This window comes from Ptychodera flava, chromosome 14 (assembly GCF_041260155.1).
Source record: "Ptychodera flava strain L36383 chromosome 14, AS_Pfla_20210202, whole genome shotgun sequence".
Taxonomy (NCBI): domain Eukaryota; kingdom Metazoa; phylum Hemichordata; class Enteropneusta; family Ptychoderidae; genus Ptychodera; species Ptychodera flava.
Genome location: NC_091941.1, coordinates 21,648,400 through 21,655,544, shown reverse-complemented (window position 1 = coordinate 21,655,544; position 7,145 = coordinate 21,648,400).

Below are 7,145 nucleotides of genomic sequence, written 5' to 3'. Positions count from 1 at the left end.
AATGTTTCCGCGGGACAACGTAAAGGGCGCCATATCTCGCCATTGCATGGGGACCCCATCTTTACTTATTTTTTAACATTTCATCTCATCCCAGACATCTCCTGAAAGTTTCAGAAAAATCCTGATTAAAGTTACTGTTAGCCGCAACCTACCTTAATCCACCTGATGCTGCAATTGAAAATCATAGTCGAGTCCGTCTATCATCTCCGGTATAGGTCATACTGTTTTCAGAAATAGAAACAATCAATCAAAGTCATCAAATGTTGTGTTTTGTTTTTAAAATCCTTTCACTTCTGGACAGGATTTGAATGCAAGTTGCAACAATGACAGAGTTTACTAATTCTTAGATCACGAAGTTTTCTGATATTCTCCCTCCCCTTCCCCCCCCCTCCATATGCATGGTAATTATTAATTCTCATACACTGGTCTTAATAATGTTGAACAACACTGCTGTCTTGTGTTAGAATTATGTAACATCGATTGTTCTCACAATTATTTCCATAAGCCTAAATTGCAAAATGGAATTTTCAAGTGAAGAGCCTCAAAGAGGGAAAAGATGATACACAACATGATTTGTCCTGTTCAGCAATACCTCCAGTCTGTTTGCATCAAGTGTAACGCCACATGACTTAGGAAATTAAGTCATATATTTCACAAAATGTGATTTCAGAGGGTCTCAAATTTAGAACTGGGGAATTGACAAGGTAGATGACAGACGCAAGTCGGTCATTTTGAAGACAATCAGTGCAGGCTCACGTCACAGTCATGGATGCTGCAAGGCCTTGGTTTATTATTGTTTATATTGTTTGACATGTTGAAAGATAATGAATGACTGACCATGCATATATTGGCCCCAGTTTTAGACACGATGAAACCATCGTGAGAATGAATAAATGGTCATGACCATTTATTCATTCTCGTGATGGTTTCATTTATCGTGACTAAAACTGCGGTTAGTATTATGGTCACCTACTCATTCAGTATCTTTCAATGTGTCAAACAAATAGTGTCTCGTATCAAACAAATTTCAAAAAAAAATGGCCAACTTTGTCCCTTTAATTTTCAAGACCATGTATTATCTGTGTACAGAAACAGGTACCATCCACATCTTGTCGTTGTATGTAATTTACTTCATGTTGTTGAAACAGTAGTATTTTATTTTAATTGTCAGAGGAATGAAGCAACTTTTACTTTCAGTGGCTAAAACTTTTTAAAAGATGGTACTGAACATAGAAGATATCACAGGGCAATCACAAACTTTCATGTTTTTTTTAGTCCCCACGGACACCGTCCGGGGGGACTTATAGGTTTGGTCATGTCCGTGCGTCCGTCCGTCCGTCCGTCCGTTCACGCAGATATCTCAGAGACGCCTGGAGCGATTTCGTTCAAACTTGGTACAAGGATAGTACCCTACCTCATACAGATGCACGTCGATTTGTTTCACAATGCGATCAAATTTGGCGGTGTTAGAGGACTTTTTAGTTTTCACCTCCATAGACTCCCATGTATAAGGCAGTCAGTCCATAGACTCCCATGTATAAGGCCGTCCATAGACTCCCATGTATAAGGCGGTCCATAGACTCCCATGTATAAGGCAGTCCATAGACTCCCATGTATAAGGCAGTCCATAGACTCCCATGTATAAGGCGTCTATAGACTCCCATGTATAAGGCAGTCCATAGACTCCCATGTATAAGGAAGTCCATAGACTCCCATGTATAAGGCAGTCCATAGACTCCCATGTATAAGGCAGTCCATAGACTCCCATGTATAAGGCGGCCATAGACTCCCATGTATAAGGCAGTCCATAGACTCCCATGTATAAGGCAGTCCATAGACTCCCATGTATAAGGCAGTCCATAGACTCCCATGTATAAGGCGGTCTATAGACTCCCATGTATAAGGCAGTCCATAGACTCCCATGTATAAGGCAGTCCATAGACTCCCATGTATAAGGAAGTCCATAGACTCCCATGTATAAGGCAGTCCTATAGACTCCCATGTATAAGGCAGTCCATAGACTCCCATGTATAAGGCAGTCCATAGACTCCCATGTATAAGGCAGTCCATAGACTCCCATGTATAAGGCAGTCCATAGACTCCCATGTATAAGGCAGTCCATAGACTCCCATGTATAAGGCCAAGAAAAATAAAAATTTAGTTTCTCATAGTATTCATATTGCAAAAAGGATGCAGTGACACAGTTTTTAGTCCCCACAGATAAAGTCCAGGGGGCTCATAGATTGGGTCATGTCAGTCCGTGAGTCCATCCATGTGAGTCCATCCGTTCATGCAGATATCTCAGACACTTTGACAAATGTCACGTGACCTTTGACCTCTAATATACATATTTGTCCATAACTCAGTAATCACTAATGCTACACCCTTCATATTTGGTATGATGGGACAGCTTATGACGCCACATATTGTTCCTCATTAATTATGTGCATATCTAATTTTGAGCGAGCCAATAGAGCCAGAGGTCTGATTTTTGGTTTGTAGGGATAACTTAGCAATACAATTTTTTTGACAAAATGTCACGTGACCTCAATGACCCTTGACCTCAAATATACATATTTGTGCATAACTCAGTAACCACAAGTGCTACACTCTTCATATTTGGTATGAAGGGACACCTTATGACGCCACATATTGTACCTCATTAATTATGCACATATCTAATTTTGAGCGAGCCGATAGAGCTAGAGGTCTGATTTTTGGTATATATGGATAACTTAGCAATACAATTTTTTTTGACAAAATGTCACGTGACCTTGGTGACCTTTGACCTCAAATATACATATTTGTCCATAACTCAGTAACCACAAGTGCTAGACCCTTCATATTGGTATGATGGGACAGCTTATGACGCCACATATTGTTCCTCATTAATTATGCACATATCTAACTTTGAGCAAGCCAATAGAGCTAGTAGTATGATTTAGGTATGTAGGGATAACTTAGCAATACAATTTTTTGACAAAATGTCATGTGACCTCGGTGACCTTTGACCTCAAATATACATATTTGTCCATAACTCAGGAACCATTAATGCTACACCCTTCATATTTGGTATGATGGGACACCTTATGACGCCACATATTGTACCTCATAAATTATGTGCATATCTAATTTTGAGCAAGCCAATAGAGGTAAATGTACGATTTTTAGTATATAGGGATAGACTATAGGATAGAAATTTTTTGACAAAATGTCATGTGACCTCTATAACTTTTACCTACAATACACGATAATGTCAATAAATAAGTAACCACAAGTGCTATGTCCTTTATATTGAGTAGGATGGAAGAACTTATGACAACACATGCTTAACCTCGTTAATTATGCCCATATATAATTGTGGCCAAGCCAATAGAGCTGGAGGTCTGAATTTTGGCATATATGGATTAATTAGCAATACAATGTGTTTTTTTTTTTTCAAAATGTCACGTGACCTTGATGACCTTTGACCTTCAATATGCATATATATGCATATCTCAGTAACCACAAGTTCTTTACGCTTTGATTTTGATAGGATAATAGACCTTAAGATGTCACATCTTGTACCTCATTTATTATGCACATACGTATTTCTTGGCTGGCCAATACAACTAGAGGTCTGATCTTTTTTCCTGATTTAGAACCATAACTTATACATGCCTCTTGTTTCAAATTGGGAACAATGACATAGACCTATGTGTCCATAGATCTGAACATATACACTCCAGTGATACTTCTTAATGACCTCATTTCCCTGCCCAATCAAGACTAATACTCCTATTACAAGTGGGGACTATGTCATTGACAATGACTTGTTCCCAAAGACATTGTCTCCCTCAAGGATGTTGCAATACATTGTGTACTGACACTTGTCTAGACTAAAATTCATCTGTCAACACTTAACATAATGCCATGTTGTATATGACAAATTAACACTGCATGGGCATTAAAATCATGACCTGTCCATTTTAGGAGATGGCATATAACAATATAAAAAAATGTAAAATACATCAAGTTACAGCTGATGGAGCTTTTGACTATGTTCCTGAGAATAAAAACAACAACCGACGTGTGACCCAGCTGTCTGTGGGCAGAAAGTGATAATGTTCAAATTGATTGAAGTGTCCATTTGACACCCAAGTGTCAATAGACTTTGTCAAAAAAGACACCATATATACTACACTATGTCTGCCTTATAGGTTTTATGTACGTTATTTGATCATCAGTGGATCATACCTATGAGGTAACAAGTTTGACAGAAAAACAGAAATGCTGATTTTGTACTTCCACGAAAGAAAGTATATTGAACACACTAACGTCTGTGTCAAGTGAGATGTAGCATTCAGTGACTCTTCCATGCGCTGCAGAATGGAAAGGAAATATAACCCTATTGAATCTGTTTGGTGATTTTTCAAGCACATATGCACCATGCAACCAGAAAGAAAGCTCAACATTATGCCCATCTGATTTTACTTATAATATTCATATTTCATTACTGTTTCAATATTTTAGCATAGATGATAATTGCAATTTCTGCCTGTACAAGAGTGTCATATATGCATTTGATTTGCATGTCAATGATTTAACATTCACTGTATTGGGACATGCGTTCATCAAGTATTATATGTACATTCTACGCCAAATATATGCTGTACTGTACCCAAATTTGCATAATTCATCACTGCCATCAAACTTTCTTGAACTTTTTAGAATCTTGTAAAGTCCTTATCTAAGCCTAGAAGTATACTTCCATTCATTTTCGGCTTCCGGCCTTCGTCCACACTCCGAGTGTGGACAAAGACCGAAAGCCAGGTAGGGTCTAGGCTAGTAAGGTCCAAATACCTTTCTCGAATGTCATCACCAATGTCCTTGCATTGATAATAGTTCTGGTCCCATAATTTTACAAGGAATCAACATGCTCTATCAATTTTCAATATTCCTCACAGCAATTACAACTCTAGGACGGTGCAAGACATGTTGAATGTTTATGCTAAGCGTAGATGTGGCCCTTTGTGGTGCAAGTGCTATTGCCATCTGCAGTGGTCACATGGGCAGTATATTGTAAGTGTGAAGATGTTGAGAAAAAAGTTTGTGAAATAGACAAATCTGGATCAGTAGGGCCCATGAAACAGGTTTTTTTTTTTCTCTTGCCTTAGAATGGAGGTGCCATGTTTGGAGCCATGGCTATAAAAACAGCTACCTTGGTGTTACAGCACCTGTGTTTATATATTTTAGTCATGCATACTAAAGCATACATTGTACACTCATAAAGTAATAACTTCCATCACTTATTAACCATTGCTTGTTTTTTTGTGTTTAATAAACGCTTGCAAATTCATCACCTTGTGGTTCAATGGTATGCTCCCAGGCTAGTAAATATCAGAACACATTGCATGCACTGATGACAACTGAGGGATGAACCATTTGCTGCTTTGGGGGGTGGGGAAGCCGGAAGATGTTTTCTGCCACGCAATCAAAAATGGATGTCTTTGCTATAGCAATGGGAAAAGAAGTTTATTCAGTAAAATAAATTTGTTGTTATTTCTGAAAAGTGATAATGATGATGACCTTTTTTGGCTCCGATTAAATATCTCTGGAGTCACAAGATACATACATCCTTCAGGCAGAATTCAAGCTGACCAGTTGTTATCATTATATCTTTTAAGGGGTAGCTGGGCAGACATTTTGTTCACAATTTACCACAAATAAAGAGATGATTGGGCAGAAAGGATTATGGGAAACAAGGTGCAGGTAAACAAACTTTCCAGGTATTCATGAATATATTATGTACAACAATATTCTTAAGTGTACATTGGTGAGTTAATATTGTTCATTATAATACCAGTATTGTTAAACTAACATTATCAATTGTTAGTGATTTTTTTTAGATCTAGTAAAAAGTCTGCAAACGTTAACTAGAAATCATTAAGAAAACTACGAAGTTCAACACTAAATGTTTGAAACAAAATCGTGGTCTCTAATTTTTTTTATCTTTGACCATTTTAACTTTTCTTATTACAGGTTTCAGGTGCAGGCAATATAAATTATCATCATGAATAAATTAGGTGACATGCATATGTACAATGACAGAATATATAGGAAGTATGAACTGTCAAAAAAGTTCAATGGTATTTATATAGGGATGTTGGGAATTTTTCTTTTGTTTCTCTTTTACTGGAAATCTTTGACAAATATTTGGAAATAGGCCACTTTGAAGGTCAAAATAAAAATTAAATCTTTTATGTTGGATCCATTTCCTCCAGCTCCTTTCCCGCCAATATCAAATGGTTAATCCCACAAATGTATAGATATAAAAATATTTCATCCCCGGGATGTTTTCAAGCAAAAACAAAATATTGTGATGAAAGAACAAGAACATGAATTTTAAGAAAGTTATATGAAAGTTTAATCGGACAATTTATATGAGAAGTAAACAAAATAAGCAAAAAGTCTGTCATGCAATCCCAGATAATCGAGGCAGCAGTAAGCGAAGATGATCTTTTGTTTGTTTGACCTCGGGAAGCGAAGATGTTCTTTTGTTTGATTAACCTTTGAACGACTCGGGGGACCTTCACAGATCATGACGAGCTGCTGATGCTGCATATAGTGGCAGGGCCTAGGTATTTGTGGACTGGAGGGAATACACAACTTGAAATTCGGAAAATTAATGTTGTATATGACAGAGTGTGCCGCCTGAAGTGTGCCAATGGTTTTCTAGCAGCTGATTTTATCACTCACACTGCCGGGGCACACTGTGACTCAGTGTGAGATGTCGATCTACTGATCGCTGTGCGGTCGGCCTGTGTTCGCATTACAACTATCTGCATCATACGCAAGGAAGCTGCATGAGCCCAGCCTAATATCTGTTGAAATCGAGGTAAATGTCACCAAAAATGGACTTTTTCAATTTCAAGGTGTACAGAGCTGGAGCAAAATTTGGTTTTCATGGTCTCAGTAGTCAAATTCCCTACATGATGACAGTCTTTTAAGTTGTCGACGGGACAATTATAATAATAATAATAATATTTTTATTGCTTGCTTGTAAATATAGGATTTACATCACATTTGTGGCAATAAAAGTGTGATACAAAAATAAGTTAAAATTTTGTTCAATAAAGATAAAGTATTACAGTATAATAATAGTA